This window comes from Octopus sinensis, unplaced genomic scaffold, assembly GCF_006345805.1.
Source record: "Octopus sinensis unplaced genomic scaffold, ASM634580v1 Contig18641_ERROPOS154426, whole genome shotgun sequence".
NCBI classification, from domain to species: domain Eukaryota; kingdom Metazoa; phylum Mollusca; class Cephalopoda; order Octopoda; family Octopodidae; genus Octopus; species Octopus sinensis.
Genome location: NW_021835955.1, coordinates 27757 through 47701, shown reverse-complemented (window position 1 = coordinate 47701; position 19945 = coordinate 27757).

Below are 19945 nucleotides of genomic sequence, written 5' to 3'. Positions count from 1 at the left end.
ATTGGATCAACTGAAACCCTTGTCACCATAACTGATGGAGTACATGACGATTATATAGGTATGTTTTAGCAATGCTGATTGTGGCTATTCAACAATCTATATCAACTCCTAAAAGATATCATGTTGGCAGAGTCATTATAGAGTTGGATAGAATTTCTTGCAATTTAATTTAGCTTTCTGCATTTTGGGTTCAAATCACTCTGATGTCATTTTTGCCTTTTGTCATTTCTGGGATCAGTAAATAAAATACCAGTTCAACACTGTTGTTGTGTTTTTGTCTTTCTCTTTCTGCTTTTATTTTCTCTGGAAGAAATTGCTTCTAGTATAAGACCTAGAGAAGGATGATTCTGCCAGGTCTAAAATAACTGACACATGCTAAATGTTGACTGGCTGAAAGCACTCCATTGATATCATTGGAGATTGAGGACCCAAGGCCAAGGCATAGTTTCTTCTCCAGCTCTGCAACGTAGTTATTTCCAAACAAATAACTATTAATTCAGTATCCTTTCTATATTTCTCCTTCCATTGACTGTGACACTACTGTAGACTTTAACATTTATTTCAATTAAATAATAAAATCATTTCCTAATTACCATAAATCTTAATTTTTGGTAGGTATTAAGACATAGAAATATATCTCAGCCCTCTAATTGATGCATCTCAACTGTCTAAATGGAACATAGATTCGATGTCTTATGACAGTTTACAAGAAATCTGTGCTTGATGCTGTAAACTGATTATTTCAATCCATTGTTTCTAGAAGAGTTGATGTTTAGCTTTTAAACTTGGCATTTCCAACCCAAATGTTCAAACTGTCCTGATCTAGCTTCTCACGTCTCTATAATGTCATCCTAAAAATAAACAATCACATCATTGAAAGCTCAATAATTTGTGATAATTAAAACAATGGGAATAAATAAGTATTGCATTTGACAGAGTAATCTGAATGCTAAAGGGTTAACTCCAGGTCAACTCTGGTCAAACAGATTTATGATCAAGAGTAATCCAATTTTGATATCTCATTGTTTTTTTGATATCAAGGATCACATTGTCCTTGTTTTTTTTTTTTTTTTTTTTTTTGTTTGTAATATGATAATATTTTGGGGAGATTTTGCTACCATTATAAGAAAATCAAGAAATTACAGTGCAGTGATATGCCATAACAGGTATGTATATGCATCACAGATTTTTAAGAAAGACAACTTAAGGTTTTCAATAATCCATGCTAAAATTTGAACATCTTGAAAATTGTATGTAATTTTCTTATGCATAAGCATTATTAATAATAAAACAAGGAAAGCAGAAGTTTTCTTTTGTGAGATCACAAAATTAACACAAACAGTTGGTGAATGATCCAGTGTTATCACATAAGAATCTGGCGAAATGAATGATATTAGACAGTTGTATTACAGCTTGTTAGTTAAATTGCTTCTCATGGACATGCTCCTTGTATCAATATTGCTTCAGTTCTTTATTCGTACAGAAAGTATAAGAATTAACATTAACTGGTGAAGATATTTTTAACAAACAAGCTTTCACTTTTGAAGGAAATCTGTCTTTCCATCAATAGATTTCAGTACGAGTTCTATAAATCTTTAAAATATGCTAAAAAACATATATCAGACACATTTTGTTTCCAAATTCTTAATGAATAATAAATGTCTTCAAAATCCTAAATATAACAAATTTCACTAACAGTACTTTGGTCTGTCTACTTGGTCTCACCTACAAGATACTCTGATTTTCGTTTCAATTTGTTCTATAAACTGTGGTTTACACATCGTATGCCATGGTATATTCACAATATGGTATACCTATCAGTTATGGTATTCATACTTGCCCTTCTTGGATATAGAAAAACAAATAACTGCTCGCTAATTTTTTCATGTTTTAGTGTATTATCACTCACACCTCCAAATTCATATTGAAAATCAAATTGATTATCAGCCTTATCAGCTTCATGGACAGTGCCATAAGCCACTGAATAGTAGATCCAGACAATGCAATATGAAATGGTAGTTGCTTATTATATATGTGTTATATATATATATAGTCAATAATAATAAGGGTAAAATTAATTAATTAATTAGTAATTAATAATTTTACCAAGCAGTGTTCAGTATATAAAAGGACCATTTACAGTAAATATAAACATTACTTTATATAATTAGGGTTCAGCAAAAAAATTGCTTTACCACACACCGAACTTTTAGAAATAGTAACCAAAGAATTTAGCTATTTCCACTACTATAAAAAGAGTCTCCCAGACAATGTATGCTCAAAAACAATTCACGTAGGCATAGAGGGAAAAATAACGAAAGTTCACTCGAAAAATAGATTACTTGTGAACACGTTTCTGAGTTAGTCAGATATAGAGATGCTAGAAATACATACCTATTCTATCATTCCCATCATCAGCACAAGATTTCATTAAATTTAAATTTGAGAGCACTAAAAATCGAACATACCCGTCTGATTTGAGTAACCTCAGACAAACCACCCTCGACATCCAGTACCAACGAATTCAAAACATACGAATGAGGCTCTGCATCTACCCCTGTCCACCCACGTGAGTTATAGAGTAACAAATTCCTACAGAGGAATTTGTAGTTTATTATCAGGAAGAGAATTATATTGTCAATAATAATAAGGGTAAAATTAATTAATTAATTAGTAATTAATAATTTTACCAAGCAGTGTTCAGTATGTAAAAGGACCATTTACGGTAAATATAAACATTACTTTATATAATTAGTGTTCAGCAAAAAATATATAAAGTGATATATATATATATATATTTCATAGTTGAAATTTATAGAGAAACAAAAGACGAAGACAGTTGTATGAACAACAAGCAGATGTATCACTTTGATGCTCAGGAAAATGAACAAGTTCTTTTACATTTCAAGCGTACGCTCTTCAACATATGTGAATGTGTGTGTGTGTGCTTTTCAAATTTTTAACATCTTTTCTTCTATTCTTTAACAGTTTGTTGAGTTTCTATAGGATATTTGTTCTATAAATTCTCATAATACACCTTATATATATATATATATATACTACTACTACTACTACTACTACTACTACTACTACTACTACTACTACTAATATAAGATGAAATTTTTTTTCCCGAAAAATATTTCATCAAAAGTGGCAGCATATAAAAATACCTGTAAAGGTTAAAATTATAAACAAGGGCAAAAGAAAAATTATTTCCATGCCAATATGCTGATAACAGACTTTAAACCGTCAATTTCCACATTTCATTATACACTCACTATAGATACACGTCGTGCTGAAATCAAGGAAAGCTAGCCAACAGAATTTTTTTAAAAAGTTCATTATTTCTATATTGAATCAATTTTGGGATTAATCTTATGAATTCTTCCCTCTTCAGTAGAAAATACGATAAGAAATAAATATTTATAGTAAATGTATAATGAAATGTGGAAATTGACGATTTAAAGTCTGTTATCAGCATATCGGCATGGAAATAATTTTTCTTTTGCCCTTGTTTATAAGTTGTATATATATACAAAGGATCGGTACTCAACTTCCACTTGTTCATCATAGTCCTCCAGGCAATAAGAGAATAATTCAAGACAAACTTCCTCTGGGAGCTACTCTCTGTTGATTAAAGGATATATATATATATATGGGTGCAAGACGTCACCATTGGTGCAAATAACATGAATTATGTAAACAAATGAGTTAAATACGTAAACAACGAGAAAAAATGGAAAACAGGTCAAATAAACACAGAGAAATGACCCTTCATCTGTTGTCAGCTGTCTATCTACTCCTCATTTCAAGTATTCAATGACAATATGAGTTTTCAAAGACAGTTGCTCCCATAAATTCTAAAATAAAATTTAGGATTTATGGAGGGTCAAAGTTGGGAACAAAACATGACAGTTGAGACATACAAGGAAACCAAGTGAAAACAAACACAGAGGGTTGTTGGACCAGAATGAGAGGAAAATAGTGAATGTTGGGAAAACATTTATTTTTGAAAAGAGAAATGATAGAAGAGAGAGAGAAAAAAGCACTTCTGCTCTTTTAAATATTGGTGCAGGAAAAGAAAGACGGTCATGTGAGGAAAGGAAAGATGGACGATGGTCATGTGTGAGCAAGGAGAGAGAGAGAGAGAGAGAGAGATGGGTGGCAGAGAGAGAGAGACAGACAGACAAACAGACAGATAGAAAACAGTGAAGGAGGGACACGTTTTCTCTCTTTCTCTCATTGCTCACATATGACCATTGTCTATCTTTGTTTTCCTCACGTGACGATCTTTCTTTTCCTGCATGGACGTTAAAAAGAGCAGATGTGGTTGGCATTAGGAAGGTCATCCAGCCATAGAAAACCAAGCCAAATCTGACTGGAGCCAGCCACAGCCTTCCAACATGCCAACCCAATCAAACTGTCCAACCTTTGCCAGCATGGACAACAGACTTTAAATGATGAGGATGATGATGATGATGATATATAATTACATATACACATACACATAAGGATAAGAATATCCTGGGGTCTGTGTGAAAACTCATTTAAATAAAAGGGGCCCTTGGTAGTGAATTGGTTAGGAACCACTGTTTTAAAAGTTCTCTCTCTGAGTATTATATCTCTAAATATGTAAATGTATGTGACTTGAATTTTCAGAATAACTACAGTACACTGTAAACTAGCAATTCATAAGCAGCATGTAAAAGTTGGGCATCAGGAAATACATATGGCAATAAAACAATGCTTCAAAAAGTCCCATCTCATCTATACCAGTATGGAAAATAGAATGTTAAAATACCATTGCTGATGATGTATGCATATGGATATATAATTATAAGTATGTGTATATAAATATCAGTGTGTGAGTGTGTGCATGTGTGTGTATGCACATATATATATATATATATATATATATATATATATATATATATATACACAAAAAAATATATATATATATTCACATACACACGCATATACATACGTGCACACATTCACATACACACATCTGCATACAAATGTATGTGCACGTGTGTGTGTGTGCACATATGCACATTTATCTTGCTATGTTTGGCTAAGCTGTTACTTGCATACATGCAGAGACATATTTACATATTAGCATATTAGTATCATATTGGTGCATATGCATTTATTAACACATAGATACATACATACATATACACACACATACATACATACATACATACATACATACATGCATATATAAATACATATATGTATGCATGTGTATATATATATATATATATATATATATATATATATATATATATATATAGGTATATATATGGATGCATACACTCACATATGCACATGTATGCATATTATGCATATTTTTCTACAGTTCTTTTTCGAATGTTTATCAGGTCATACAAGTTGTGATATATACAACAACGTTGCAAATATATTTATCGTTTTAGACTCTGTCTTCTTTTCTTTCCTATTTCTTTTTTTTTTTTTTTTTTTTTTTTTTGCTTTGCTTTTACTATAATATGAGTAATATCCAATGGTAGCTATCTAATTCTGGTGGCAACTTATCAGCCTGCCTGTCAACTAATCATGCTGGTAGTATTAGAAGAATATCTGTAGAAGTTAGTAAAAAGAGAATAGATCTTTATCTTCTCATTCTGAATCTCTCTCTCTCTCACTCTCTCCCTCTCTCCCTCCCTCTCTCTCTCCCCCCCTCTCTCTCTACCTCTCTCCCCCCCCTCTCTCCCCCTCTCTCTCTCTCTCACTGACTCTAGCTATGTATCTATCTCCATATCCATCTGTCTTTTCTTTCATATTCCTCTTAAAGTATTCTGGCACTTCACCCTAGTCCATCTGGCCGTAATCATTCACTGTGTTTCAGAAACCTAATCTCCATTGAGTCCAGACTGTGATTCACTGGTGGAATTCATTACTGTTTTGGCCATTCCTCTAATCACTGTGATCTGTTTTTGTGGAGTCTGACTTCATGTTATGGACCATTGATCTTCCACAGGCTAAATAGGTTGAAACTTCTGTGTCCTAAGATGAATACAGATTTTAATGGTAGCCACTATCACTAACACCACACCTCCCACCAACACCAAATGCCATCACTGATACCACCATCACTATATCAAAAAATGCTGCCACCACCATCTGCAAAAAAAAAAACAAAAAAAAAACTGATAAAAAATAAAAACAAGTAAAAACAACGCTAATATCAACTCCAGCACTCAACATAAATCTTAATAAGATATACAGCAATCAGCACTCGCATTATTCATTATTTTATTAGTTTTTATTTTTTTAAATAGGAAGAATCTTTCTCTGTGTATAATGAATGTTATCAATCTATCAGTAGAGAGGGAATAATAATAGAGTTGGAGTTTATGTGACTGAGCTTTGCTAGTGAGAATAAAAACTGATATTCATCAGTAAAAGTAATGAGTAGGTTGAGATAGATAGCAGAGAGAGAGAGAATTAATCTAGAAATTATCAATAAAACAAACTGATTCCTGTAGAATATGGCAATAATATGAAGATGGATTTCGAAAAATACAGCCAAGGGAGTATAATCTAATTCCTCTCTTCCCTCAGGGTATCTTGCTAGTATTCTTTTGCTGCTCGTAATTTTTTTTTTTTTTTTTTGCTTTGTTTTGCTTTTTCAACACCCAATATACTAACCCGTTTCATCAGCATTGAATATTTATTTACTATGAGAAAACAACAACTATGTTATTCTATACCAGATGATGCTTAACCAAACAGTAAATCATAGCAATGAATGGATAAATAAAGTAATTTTCTAAGTCTGCAAAATGTTTTCAGAAAACAGATTCAGAGCTTTTATTCAGTACTAATTAGAGAAAATGACTTACATGGTATTTTAGTATGTTCTTCTCCTATGGCATTATTGGAAAAAAATTTAGAAAATAACAATCTTGGAGAAAATACAATTATATATTATAAGTGGTAGTTATAGTTGCGTGTGTGTTCAACTAGACCAGTAGTTCTCGACTGGAGTCCATATGACCCATGAGCATCCGTGTAAAACTTTATGGGGTCCACACAAATGAAATAGTAAATTAGGGATCTACAGCAGTATTATAATGGTCCATGAAAAAATATATTACTTTAAATGCATTTATTGTAGGAAAAAGGTTTCTTTCTCAAATGTTTTGCATAGTACAACTTACACAAGTTACCAAACTCTTTACTTGTTTCAGTCATTTCATGTGGCCATGCTGGAGCACTGCCTTTAGTCAAGCAAATCAATCCCAGGACTTATTCTTTGTAAGCAGAGAACTTATTCTATTGGGACGTAAACACACCAGCATCGGTTGGCAATCGATGTTGGGGAGACAAACAGATACACAAGCATATACACACACATACATATACACGACAGGCTTCTTTCAGTTTCCGTTTACCTAATCCACTCACAAAGCTTTGGTCAGCCCGAGGCTATAGTAGAAGAGACTTGCCCAAGGTACCACACAGTGGGACTGAACCCGGAACCATATAGTTCGTAAGCAAGCTACATACCACACAACCACTCCTATGTGAAAAACAAAATAGGAATTTTGGAAGGAGCATTTATAAAACCAGTTTTTACACATGAATGGCTATGGGGTCCACCAGAATAGAAAAAGTAATGAAAGAGATCAATAAATAAAAAATGGTTGAAAGTATAACTGAACTAGACTATCCATGGCAGTGTAGTTACTTCATGTTTGTTTTGATTCCCAGACCGGGCATTGTGAGTGTTTATTGAGCAAAACACCTAAAGCTTCACAAGGCTCCTGCAGGGGGTGGTGGTGAACCCTGCTGTCTCTTTCACCACAACTTTCTCTCACTCTTTCTTCCTGTTTCTTGTTGTACCTGTATTTCAAAGGGCCAGCCTTGCCACACTCTGTGTCATGCTGAATCTCCTCAAGAACTACGTTAAGGGTACACGTGTCTGTGGAATGCTCAGCCACTTGCACGTTAATTCCACGAGCAAGCTGTTCCATTGATCGTATCAGCTGGGACCCTCATCGTCGTAACCGATGGAGTGCTCCTACTACTACTAGTTACTTCATGTTCTACAGTGTTTCCCACTCACCCACATATCAACATTTTTGATACCCATCCATCTATAACTGCATATGAATCTTTGATATAAATCTTTTTATCTTAATTCTATGTCAGAACCTTTTATGAAATCCTGTTCAAAATATCAGCTGCATGAGGAAATGAATGGAGAAGTGAAATATTTTACACATCGAAATTCTTGATTAATTCAAAAAATAATAGGAACTTATAGAGTATATAGTCTTTCAAAGGTTAAACTTCCAATTTTACAGTTACTTTTAATTTGAAAGTATGGTTTGGTATTTTACGAAATATTAACCCTTTAGCATTCAGATTATTCTGTCAAAGGTAATGCTAGTTTACTCTTTTACTTGTTTCAGTCATTTGACTGTGGCCATGCTGGAGCAACACCTTTAGTCAAGTGAATCGACCCCTGGACTTATTCGGTTGTCAAGCGATGTTGGCGGACAAACACAGACACAAACATACACACACACATACATACATATACATATTTTTTAATTCAACATATATATATATATATATATATATACATATATATATATACGACGGGCTTAACAGTGGGACTGAACCCATAACCATGTGGTTCATAAGTAAGCTACTTACCACACAGCCACTCCTATTCATATTATTTTTAATTAATCATTGCAAACATTTGCATTATCTTGTAACATTGAGATTTTCATGAGGTAGATGTTAATTTTTAGAATGACATTATAGAGTTGGTGTGAGAGGCTATATCTGGCCAAATTTCTACATAAAACAGGTAGAGTATTTTGGCCAGATATGGCTGTTTTAAATGCTAAAGGGTTAAAAGAGATGTTGTGAGACATTACTCCCTAAATTACAGGTTCAAATACTTAACCAAAATGAAATATATTAAAGTAGAATAATGAATGAACTGATAAATAAGGAAAGTTTCTAACAATGCAGGAAGCTTTATGAAAACCTTTATATTTCAGGCACAAAGGACCAGGCCTAACTTGAGAAGGAATACAGTCAAAGAAATGTGTGTTTAGAAAGATCCTGCTATTTTGGATAGTCCAGTGCTTGTGCTAATAGCAGCAGCTCTCTATTTCATATTAAATAAAAGAATGTAGAGAGAGATGTGGAGAAGAACAAGTAAACTCCCTGCAAGTTGAGATCACAATATAATTTCAATCCTTGGCTGAAGCCATTTTATTCTGTTAATGCTGCTTTATAGATGTAGTCTTTGGTTGGCTTTAGTGGAGTCTATTCAACTGCAAGCATTTGCATTAGGTTTGTAATCTGAGGGTTACAAAGCCCATTGCCTCAACAATAATAGAAATCCTGAAAAGAGTCTTGGATACTGCATTTTCTCCTCTGACTAATTGATTAGTAAAAAAACCCTTAGGGGAAGGCATGAATTTCAACCTTTCTATAAAATACCTGTTCAACTTTCCTATAAAATACAGGACCATGTTTAACTCCTTAGCATTCATGTTATTGTGAAATGTAGTGCCTATTTATTCACATTGTTTTGAATTAATCCTGCATTATCTCCTGTTATTGCTTATTGCTTATTTTTAGAATGGCATTGTAGGGATAGTTGTGAGAGGTAGGATCTGGGCCAATTTGAACATAAAACAGGTAGAATATTTGGGCCAGATATGAGTGGTTTATGTGTTAAAGGGTTAAATGGCAACCGATTTTTCCAATAGGTGCCAGAAACAGAATTATACACTGTAATTTGTAGTTGTGACATGGTTGTGATCGAAATTGTATTCTTGGTTTTTGTAATTTCCATCTCTAGGGAAAAGCTTGAAGATGGACTGATTCCATCAATCTCACTTGTCCTGAACATCTTTTAGCTTTTACTTGTTTTAGTCATTAGACTGTGGCCATGCTGGGGCACTGCTTTGAAGAATTTTAGATGAATGAATTGACCCCAGTACTTATTTTTTTAAGCCTGGTACTTATTCTATCAGACTCTTGTGCTGAACTGCTTAGTTATTGGAATGTAAACAATCCAACACCGGTTGTCAAGCAGTGGTGGGAGACAAACATACACAAAGACACACACACGCATGTGCATACATGCACATACATGCACATACATATATGCACATACATATATACATGAATGTATACATACATACATGCATACATACATATATACATACATACATATATGTATACGAAGGGCTTCTTTCAGTTTTTGTCTACCATATCTACTCACAAGCCTTTTGTCAGTTGAGGCTATAATATAAGACCCTTACCCGAGGTGTCACACAATAGGGCTGAACTCAGAACCATGATGCTGGGAAGAAAACTTCTTACTGCACAGCCACACCTGCAGCCAGTATGGTAAATAAAAACAAAACCTCTGTTAGTAGCTCTGCTTCCCGTTCAAATTTACTAGTGTTATTTATTAAATATCCATTTTATATTGCCACATATAGACAAATAGCTAAATTACTGGCTTTCCAACTGAATGAACAGATATGTCTTGGCATCACTTACCAAGTCCTTTGTGAGCCACTCTCCGGCAATCTATCTGAGGCTTTATATAGCTATAGTGCGGTCTCACCTGGAATTTGCATCACCGGTCTGGAACCCTATCTTGCCCAGGATATTAATTGTCTGGAAACTGTTCAGCGACGTGCAACCAAGAGAATACTCTCCATCAGGCATTTGCCTTATTCTGAATGCCTTATTTCCCTGGGCATGGATACATTGAAACTCTGACATCTGGCAGCTGACTTGGCAGACACCCATAAAATTATTAACCATCTTACTAACAATAACTCTGAGCACCTTTTCAAACTCCATCTGTCTAATACCTGTGGACATGTTTACAAAGTCAGAAAACAGCACAGCTCCCATGACTTTTGGAAACATTTTTTCACATTAAGAGTTGCTGAAGTATGGAACAAACTGCCGGCATCAGTTGTTAGTTATCAGAGTACTGCTTCCTTCAAAACTTCCATGCTTCCTGGGATTTGCCAACACTACACCTGATTTTCTCCCCTCCATACACACGGAAGCATGTATCTGACTCATACACCGTTCACTTCCCGGACATTTGTACATTACTGCATATGCTTTATATGCACTTTTGACAAGTTGTGGTGCACCTGAGCATTCATCATCATCGTTTAGCTCCAAGAGGCCATCGCCTCTAGCTAGCTATATGACACACGAACCTGCGTCCATTACAACCTTCGTGTGTCATATAGCTAGCTAGAGGCGATGGCCTCTTGGAGCTAATCAGTGACAGCTTTAGTCTTATATTTATAGACTGCCATATTAGTATGGCGATAACTATTAATATCCAGTAACGCTGCCGTAATCTCCTTTAGAGAGACTTAGTAATTTTAATATTTCTATTATTGAAAACAAGTGGATGTATTCCACTGTAACTAGGTAAATAAAATCTTCGAATATATATACATTGAAACTCTTGACGTCTGGCACTGTATACAATAATTTCATTATTATTATTATTTATATTTGTGTGCATCATACTAGCTGGGTTATCTTCCAAGCTAAAATGACCCTCAGTCCTACAGTTGAGCTTACTTGACATAACAACAAAGTAGTGGTTCAGTTAACTTCTAGAAGATCTATTTACAACAGGTGTAAGTATATGTGAGGTGAAATAATAACATATCTTATTTGCAAAATTTAATATCATTCTCATTACACTGAAATTTAATGCAATACAAACTGATGAATTCTGATGAAGAATTCAATTACAGCACTGCACTGCGAAAGCTAATGAAACATTCATTAGGAAAACAATGCCAACAGCTGCCTGCCAAAAAACAGGGAAATGTACATACCCATGGTACTTATTTTACAACTTGGTGTACAGGAACATTGGAACATTGGAAGTTGAACATCATTGCCACAAACATGGTTAAAAGCTAATGAAAAGATAATAAGCAATTCTCTGAGTTTGCCTCATTGGCTAGGGCCTAAACAACTCCAGTTGCAGCATCTGTCATTGGCAGAATCTTGGAGCCAAAATAGAAAAACCTTAACTATTTAGCTCATCCATAGCGTTATCTAAGCAGGAGAAAGCAATTAGAATTTAAATGATGTATAATACAATCAAATTACGACACATTTTCTCTTATACCTAATTAAGATTGATTGAAACAGCAGAGTAGTCAATCAAAGGAATTATAATTCCAGCCTTCACTCCTTGCGATGTTTGTGTTTTCCAATATGTTAAAATATATTTAGAGCATCTTGTTATCTAACAGAAATGGTCAAAGCAAGATTACATTTCTTAATTATTTGTTGTACTGGTCAATTTAATTTGCCATTGATTTATGTCTTCCGGCATTGAGAATTGTTGGTTGAAATACTTCAATCCATTACTCAGTATCGAAAGACATGCCTAGACAATTTACTTCTGCACCATCAAAGGACAATTAGAAAGTTTAATTCCCTAATTCATTAAATTTACTTATTTTAATGGCAAAGTAATAAATTACTTCATCAAATTGGTCCTGGTGTGGAGACAAAGTAAAAGAATTAAAACTTTGAAAAACAAAAGTTGCTTGGCAAACCACTTGCCAAATAATTATATATGACTAATACAATTATGATATTATTAATACACAGATGATGATGATGATGCATACACAGACATATGTAGAAAATCTCTCTCCCTTCTCTCTGTCTCTCTCTCTCTGTATATATGTATATATATATTTGTATGTATGTATGTATGTATGTATGTATGTATTGTATGTATGTATGTGTATGTATGTATGTATGTATGTATGTATGTTTGTATGTATAGGTATATCTTTTACTCATTTCAGTCCTGAGGCACTACCTTGAAATTTCAGTTGAATTTATTGACCCCAGTACTTATGTTTCTAAAGCTTGGTACTCACCCTATCGGTCTCTTTTGCCAAACCACTAAGTTATGGGACATAAACACACCAGCACTAGTTGTCAAGTAGTGGAGGGGACAAACAAACACAGAGACAAAGACACACACACAGATATATATATATATATATATATATATACATTGATGAGATGTGATCAAACTCAGCAATGGGCCCAGAGGGACTCCCAGCTGTTCTCTTAAAGATATATAAAAAGGCTCTTGCAAAGCCACTGCAGATACTCTTTCAGACTTTCCTTGCATGTGGTAAACTTCCCAGCATGCTAAAAGAGGCTATAGTTTGCCCTGTCCGTAAAGGAAGGAGCAGAGCAGATGCTAAAAACAGGCCCATCTCTCCGACTTCACATGTTAGCAAGACAATGGAATGCATTGTTAGAATAAAGCTGATCATGTTCCTAGGAGGAAACAACCTACTCACAAACACACAACATGGCTTCCATCCAGGGAGGAGCTGCCTCACACAGCTGCTGCAGCACCTTGACTGGGTACTGAAACAACAGCTAAACCAGTCAGCTGTAGATGTGATATACCTTGACTTTGCCAAGGCCTTCAACAAGGTTGATCATGGCATGATATGTCACAAGATGCAAACCCTTGGTATTACTGGGAAACTGGGAGGGTGGCTGCATGACTTTCTGAAAGGCAGGAGTCAGACAGTTGTAGCCAATAGTACTCACTCTAAAGAGACACCAATTCTCAGTGGAGTCCCACAGAGAACTGTACTGGGGCCACAATTATTTGTGGTGACTCTCTCAGACATGCTCTCCATGGTACAGTCAACCAATCTGACCAGTAATGCTGACGACACAAAAGTATCACAGGCAGTTAGGAATCCAGAGGACATCCTAAAACTGCAGAAAGACCTGAACGAAATCAACAAATGGGCTAACAAAAATAACATGCAGTTCAATGCAATGAAATTTCAGGTACTTCACTATTGGTTCAGCACCATAGCTAAAATCGGAATACACTGGATCGGAAGGTAATACGATCCCAGAGTCAGAGTCAGGTAATATGATCCCAGAGTGGGTTCTCATGAGCTATAATGCAACACTCCATGTGCATATTACCAAGATGACAGCACTGTGCAGGTGAGTGACTGACTGGATTCTGAGGACATTTAGAACCAGGACAAGAGAGGCCCTGCTACTCTTATGGAGGACTTTCATTCTCAGCCACTTGGACTACTGCTCCCAACTATAGGCCCCAGAAAGTGTGAAACAAACTGGATTTCGAAGCAATCCAGCACCAATACGGTGCTTGGAGGACAAAAACTGGTATCAGCATGGGATCAAAGAACTGACAGAAAGGTGGCTTTAAACAGTGCAACAGAAGGACATCTTCTTTGAATGCCAGGCTACTTTTGTTGTAACTTGATGAATAATGCAAATAAGTTACCAAACTATTGCAAAACTTTTCACTCAACACAATAATAATGTTGTGGAGGCACCACTTAAGCAAATTTTATTGCACAATATGTGCATAATACTCATTTGCTTAAATTAGTTGTCTGAATATCCCAAGAGAAATAATTTTTACTCCTTGGGAACCAATGCTCGGAGATTTTTAAAGAGAAGTGTTAAAAGAGTCAGGATTGCAAAACCTGAAAGTTCTGAGTAAAACCAAACTATATGTTGTTGATAAAAGCAAACATCCAAGAATATTTAAATGGTAAAAGAGCCTTTTATGAATTAGCAGTTCTCATCATTATCACATCAAAAACTTTACACATATCATATGATAATCTGAATATTTTGTTGGATTGATCATGTTTATTTATTTTGTTAATAATTTATAATGATGTCAGGCAGGAAATAAAAGTTTTGAAAGAATGTATGTTAGATGTAAAACTGTAAAACAATATTTAGAAATTTAAGTTTAGCTGATAATCTTCAGGCCTCAACTTCAATCAAAATATATATTTTGCCCCTAATCATAGTGTCTTTAATCCTTCTCCTACTATTAAATACTATTGCCTAAATCTTGAAAATTCTGCTAAAATTCTAGCCAGAAAATATTGAAAGCATTTTATAGCCTTCAGTTAAATGTTGAAGTTAAAATTCCTAAACTTCAAAGCAGATAAACTATATGGCAAAGAGTATTTTACATCAGGGGCAATGTAAGATGTTTAATGTTCTATGAAATGATTGATTTATTGAGGAAACTTCAAATTGCTCAGCTGCAAACTTAAAATCAGCCTAGAATGATTGATATTTCCCCAAAACCTCTTTTTTTCTTCTCTCCCTCTCATTCTCTTACTACACACTGTGTGTGTGTATATTTGTGTGTGTGCATGTATATGTCAGTGTGTATGTGTACATATATGTGTGTATGTATGTATACACACACACACATACATATATATATATATATGTATATATCTTTTGTTGCTGTGGCATGTTTCATGAGATGATTTTAGATCTAAAACTTGGCAAAACCTGTCTTTCTTAAGGTAATTTTCTGAAGCATCACCAATCACAGTATCAACGAAGCATGATGCTACTCAACTTCAGGGAATTGATGAAAAACTTTATCAATACTTACCACAATCATTAGAAGAGATATCATTTCAACTTTCGAAATAATCACATCAATGTGATGTTACATGTTTCCTACAAAAGTTTACCTTTACACATTCCTCTCAGGTCTTCTAGACTAATGCTTAATTCTACTTGCATTGTTAAGGGGATAAGAGAAAAATCATACACTTCATCCGTTTTTCATTTGTCTTTGCACTTGTTTATCCAGGTTAGTATGGGTCAGACTAGTGGTTCTCATGTGGGGTTCATATGGCCCTTGGGGTTCCAAATAAAATTTTTTTGTTAAAATTTATCAGCAATAAATGAGTTATACTTCTACAATGCATGAAATATTTAAACAATATTTTTATATATATTTCCTAATGATATTCATTTATAAAAAGCACTCATTATACTCTTGGAGTGGTTGGCATTAGGAAGGGTATCCACCCATAGAAACCATGCCAAATCAGACTGGAATCTGGTGCAGCTCCCTGGCTTACCAGCTCCAGTCAAACCAGCTATTCCATGCTGGCATGGAAAGTGGACATTAAATGATGATGATGATGATGATGATGATGATGATGATGACTATGATGATGATGGTGATAATGATTAGAAGGCTTTGAGGGTTCATCCCAGTAAAATAGGAATCCAGACATGTTATTACAGAAGACTGCCAAAAATGTCAGAACTGAAAGTTTGTTTACAATTAGCTCATGATATCAAGATAAGGGAGACACACAAACAGAAACATGTTTTGTATAGCTCACAGTTAGCAACAAGAGTTGCTATGAATGCAAATAAAACTCCAAATTGTGGGAGTGGAACAGGTAAAATCCAGGCCACATATGTTTCCTAGCTAGCTAATCTTCTGATGTAATAAGTACTCAATGAGGGGTACTCAGCTAGCTAATCATCAGGCCAAGGATACATCTATGGTGAGTTAATTTGGGATTCCTAAACGACAATATAACCTTTATATAATTAAAATCCTCAACCTTTGAGTCACTTTTGTGACTTTCTGCCTATTTTAATGAACACAGTTATATATGTTTTAAATGTGTCCTTTTTGGTGTAGGGAAGGCTTGTGGCTTAGTGGTTAGGGCATTCAGCTCATGATCGTAAGGTCATGAGTTCAATTCCCGGTGACACATTGTGTCCTTGAGCAAGACACTTTATTTCATGTTGCCCCAGTTCACTCAGCTGGCAAAAGTGAGTAGTACCTGTATTTCAAAAGGCTAGCCTAGTCACATTCTGTGTCACACTGAATCTCCTAGAGAGCTACGTTAAGGGTATGTGTGTCTGTGGAGTGCTCAACCACTTGCATGTTAATTTCATGAGCAAGCTATTCCATCGATCAGGTCAACTGGAACCCTCATTGTCATAACTTACAGCTTTGGTGTATATTAGTGTACACATTTACATATTACACAGATTCATTTGAACTATTTTACTATTTTCATACATCTTTGTGTTTATTTCAAATGGCTTTGGCATTTTCAGATATGTAATTTTCTGTAGGTTCACTCTTTAACATTCAGATTATTCTGTCAAACGTGATGCTTATTTCTTCACATTGTTTATAAATAATCATGCATTATCTTGTAGCTTTGAGATTTTCGATTATGGGATTGTTTACTTTTGTATGGCATTGTAGGGTAGGTGTGACAGACTGTACTTGGCCAATTTGAACATAAAACAAATAGAATATTTTGACTGGATAAGGCCAGTTTAAATGCTAAAGGGTAAACGAATAGAACCCAAGCAAGAATGGGCTATGAAAACTTAGTTTGTTTTTTGCTTGTTTAATCTTGAATCAGCTCTTAAGAATCAGGCCTTTGATTGAAACAGTCCAGTTACTGTGATCATCCCATCATTTTGGAGAGTATCTAGAAAGCCTAGTTTGTTGTTTTCTCACTCAATATCAGCTCCAATGAAGCAGATCTATGATCAAAGGCATTCCAGCTGTGATGATCTTGTCTGTTTTAGAATTATTAGATTTTTAGGTCTATATAGTTCTAGATACAGTAAATGTGAATAAAAATGAAACAGGTTGGTTACAAGTGGAATGCTTTGATTATAATATACTCAATAATTATAGCAGATCTACGACAACATGATAAAAGCAGCAACATTCTCACAAGCTCTCTCTCTCTCTCTCTCGCTCTTTCTTTTGTTATCTAACGTTCTCCACATTGTCAAATATGTCCTTCCCTTTTTTGAGATAGTATGCTGAAATTTTATGAAAGCCTGGCTGGTATTTCTAGCAGGACTATCAGCTGCATAGAGTTTACCAGAAACTGCATTAATTGGCTCAAATCTTCGATATTTCAGGCAGAATCATTTTGCATGTGCAAGGCTGAGTACACTCTACCACTCTGACCATAGCTTAAACAATGATGACTTCTTCCAGGTTGACTTGACATATCATGAGGCTGAAAGAAAGGCAGTGAGCTGGCAGAAACGTTAGCACGCCAGGCGAAATGCGTAGCCGTATTTCGTCTGCCGTTACGCTCTGAGTTCAAATTCCGCCAAGGTCAACTTTGCCTTTCGTCCTTTCGGGGTCGATAAATTAAGTACCAGTTACGCACTGGGGTCGATGTAATCGACTTAATCCCATTGTCTGTCCTTGTTTGCTCCCTCTATGTTTAGCCCCTTGTGGGCAATAAAGAAATAAAATATCATGAGGTTGAAACCTGCAAGCGATCGTTCTATAAGTCAGTGTATCATGTCTCGCATTTCTTGAATCTAAACTTTAGTATGCACCATACTTGATATCTGTACCCAACAGAACGGGATTCACTGGGTGCCATGAGATTTAGAATTACAAAAACATACAAATATATTTCAAGCATTGACACTTATCTGAATTCTTAGTGTACATCTACATACAAGCATTACAAATATGTACATAATCCTTGGTTTTGTAGAAAATATCATAAACTTATTTTATTTCTATCAGAAAAATAAACTTAAATCAGCAGGCAACATCAGTAATGTGCAAAGGAATCCATCCTTTCTTTTAAAAGTCCTTCAGGTTCAGCATTGTCTTTGATCATCAGTTGAAGGTTAAAATCACCTGTGCATTATATCAGAGCATCTCAAAGTCCAGCCAACAATTCTTTGTTTTTATTTCTTTGCATTCCCATGCATTGTAATCTTTGTTTAACAAATTGCTTTGTGCCTTTGGGAGATTTGGATTAAAACATTGTGAAGGAATTTTGTTATATTGATTTTGAAGACTTTCAGATATTTCCGCGTTTCTTTTCTCATTTTTCCAATTATGATTTTCCTCAAAAGAAATGCTTCCTCATGTTTTCTACTTCTCCTCTTGATGGGGTTGTTTATTATCTGAGGATCTTTCCTAACATGAACTGCTTACATCTAATCTTCAGGGTTGAAGAATGCACAAACAAAATGTTCAGGGATTTGTATTTCTGCTTTCTCTTGCCAAAGAATGTAAAAAGGTCAGAGAAAGCAAACCTCCTTAATTGGCATTTAGAAATGGTGGATGGGAAAAACAGATAAAAATCATGGAGATCAGAACATAGCATTTTCTATCTTTACTCCAACTATAATCCCAGTTTCTACAATCTCTACTGGCCCCAGATTAACCTCATTCAAAACCTTTGGCTAAATATTCCTTTACACTTCTTGTCATAATCAAGGTATTTCTGGAGACCCATGACCATAATTTTTTTTTAAAAACCAAACTATGTAATTCTCCCTCTCTCTTGTTCTGTTACTCTATTTTCCATAAAAATCACAGAAAATAATGGTAAAGAGCACATGCATTTTAATGAAGCATTTTAGTTAACTTTAATTCATAACATAAATGCAAGACTTGTTTTAGAGACATACATGGAGTATCATAAATCTAATATTTTCACGAATTTACAAATAAATTTTTCTGTCTGGTTAGTCAGCTATCTATTTCTCTAGACTTGAAGTAAAGATTTGCCTTACTTTTAAAGAAATCTTAGAAACAGTATGAAACATCTTATAATAATTCTGCTTGTCATTGCGTTACTTAGCCCATCAGTAACATTTTCGTATGATTAGAGAAAAAGAGGGAGAAAAAGTGGGAGGGAGAAAAAGAGGGAGAGAGAAAAAAAAGAGAGAGAGAGAGAGAGAGAGAAGTGTCCATGACGTGAGGTAGAGGGAATGTAATTGTAATGCCTTCACTTGATTAGTTGAAGAGAAAGTGAGGAGAAAGGTAAAGGAGAGAAGAAAAGAGTATAAGGCAAAGAGCGAGACAGAAAGAGGGAGAAAGAAAAGGGAGAGACAGAAGCGTCCATGACGTGAGGTGAGAGAACGTCATATTTATTACATGGTTAAAAAGCTAGATGAAGTAAGAGGGAGAGAGTTAAAAATATAATTTTAGCAGAGAGGCGATATTCTGATGGTGAGTTTAAATAAAGGTAGAGAGAGAAGGAAAGAAAGAGATGAG